The sequence below is a fragment of the Sorex fumeus genome, unplaced genomic scaffold (genome assembly GCF_029834395.1).
Source record: "Sorex fumeus unplaced genomic scaffold, SorFum_2.1 ptg000014l, whole genome shotgun sequence".
Classification (NCBI taxonomy): Eukaryota; Metazoa; Chordata; class Mammalia; order Eulipotyphla; family Soricidae; genus Sorex; species Sorex fumeus.
In genome coordinates this window covers 29,104,688-29,107,305 of record NW_026606071.1, presented here as the reverse complement: position 1 = coordinate 29,107,305, position 2,618 = coordinate 29,104,688, and positions in this window count along the sequence as shown.

Sequence of the window (2,618 nt, the reverse complement as noted above, 5' to 3'; positions counted from 1 at the left end):
GACCAACAAATTGGTGCAACAATACACCTGAATAGAGAGTGTGCTTGTGATTGCATTCTATGTGTTTATTTATTAGATGGGTGTTTATTGAGACTTTCTATACTTTACACATAATGCTGAATTCTGATCCTACCTAGCTTGGTCAAGAGCAAAATGTTCAAAGAGAAGCAAGAACACATATGTTAATATCTCTTGATTTTAAGATATAGAAATCTAATTTGATTTAGTTTATACACAAATTAATATGTATTATTAATCCTGGAGAGTATCGAAGAATATAAATTATACATCTAGAGGCACTAATAACAAGTAGAAAGCCAAAGATGTATTCTCCACTTTAAGAAGAACTCTCTGCAGTCTGTGTCAAATATATATGTATATGTATGACGCTGGTGGAAAATTTTTCCATTCATTATTTTAATGAGATAATAAGATAATAACTTGCAGGCTATCGAATGTAGCCTGCCCACAGGGCAGAGTCTGGCAAACTCCCCGTGGCCTACCAAATATGCCAAATACCAGTACAATGATGGGTCTCATTCTCCTAAAGAGCCGTGAATATAATCTCAGGGCTAGGATGAAAGAGACGTTACTGGGGCCTGCTTGAGGCAATCGACGATTATTTTAAAAATTTGATCTTTTATATAATTTTATATAACCACATTTATATATTGATTATTTAATTCCTTGGGATTTTTTTTCAGATGAATGGAAATGTGTCTTGAAGAGTTTCCCATGTTTTATACTCTTTAGGAATTCCAAAGGGCATGACATTTCTTTACAGTTACGAATCCAAAATATTGTAACTAAAAAACGACTTGGACTAGCATTGGTTTAAATACTATTTCTCTAGCGGACCAATTACCATTGCTTTTATTATTATCACTATTACTTTTTTAATGGACAAGAGTTGGACTGTGTACAGGAGATTAAAAGAGTTGTATAGACTGAAATTATGGGTTATGGCGTATAGCTGTGTGTTTTATTTATTTATTCATTTTGGATTGGGGGCCATACTCTGCAGTGATCAGGACTTACTCGTAGCTCTGTGCTCAGGGATCACTCCTAATGGGGTCAGGGAGACTACATGGAGTTGTAGGGACCCAGATCGTCAACACAGGTCGACCTCCTGAAAGGCCCTACCAGCTGAACTTTTGCTCTGGCCCTGTGTTTTAGTGTGCTGGGAAGTCTATTGCAAAATGTCACTGACTAGATGGTTGAAAAAACAAGAGTTTTGTTTCTCACCTTTGCAGGCCAGAAAGTTAAAGACTTTTTAACTAGTCATTTGAATTTTGGTTATATTTTGTTTCCTGTCTTCCAGATAGCTGTTTTCTACTTGTATGTTCTCATATAAGAATTAGAGATCACTCCTGATTTTCTGTCTTTTAAAAACACATAACATATCTAAATCCAAGTACTTTGTGAAGCCTCCACTTGCAAATCCATCATATTAGGGGTTAGGCATTACGATACACCTGAATACAGAATAAGAATAAGAATTTGAAGGGCACAAAACTTTAAGATTGCAATAGGGGACAAAAGCGACATAAAGGATTTTACCTAGATTTGGGGCTTTAGAGATTTGCTAGTAGATACATTTACTGTGCATTTGTTTGTTTGTGCCACCTAAGACCCAACTCAGGGCATTACACATGAAGCACATGTTCTACCTCTGAGCAACATCACTGGCCCTGATTTAGTCTATTTAGAGCATAATGATGAGCTAGCTATGGGAACAGAGGAGACAAGGCAGGCCAAATATTCCAGGCATTGTGGTTAGTGTATGTAATCAGGTAGCTGTTTAAAAGATGCTATTCTGATTGTAGAACACTAATTGATTAAAGGAGTGAAACAGGAAGCAAACAGAGCAATTAGCAGAGCTACTGCAACACTTCATTAGAGAAGAGCACCCTGGACTAAAGCAGAGAGAATGAGAATGGGGAGAAGCGGGTACAGCTGAGAGCTATTTAGATGGCACAATGGACAGTGGGCGATTGTGTCACTTACCATTATAGTCAGTAATCTCCGGAAATAATTATAAGAGGAGACTGCTGTGTTTGGGGCTTGGGAGATCTGCCCTTGCTTCCACCTGGGATGCTATAGGAGCTTGTTGTTACACAGTCATTTTATCCTCCATTGAAATCAAAATGTAGTACTTCCTTTTTATTGTCATGAACTTTCAGTTTAGCTTAATATTACCAAAAGGAATTAAAAGACATTAATGAATAATTAAATGGAAGTGTCTATATTTGTATCAGAGCGATAGCACAGCGGTAGGGCGTTTGCCTTGCGTGCGACCTGCCTGGCCAAGCCAGGTTCGATTCCTCTGCCCCTCTTGAAGAGCCCACCAAGCTAGCAAGAGTATCACGCCCCCACGGCAAAGCCTGGCAAGCTACCCATGACGTATTCAATACACCAAACACAGTAACAACAAGTCTCACAATGGAGACGCTACTGGGCCCACTCCAGCAAATCGATGAACAACAGGAGGACAGTGCTACAGTGCTAATGATAGAAATAATTTGAAACAAACTTTGGTCGCAAGGACACTTAGCTTCTATTTCCCACATGTATGCCTATAATTTCCCCACTCCTCAATAATAACTGGGCAGCTTTGT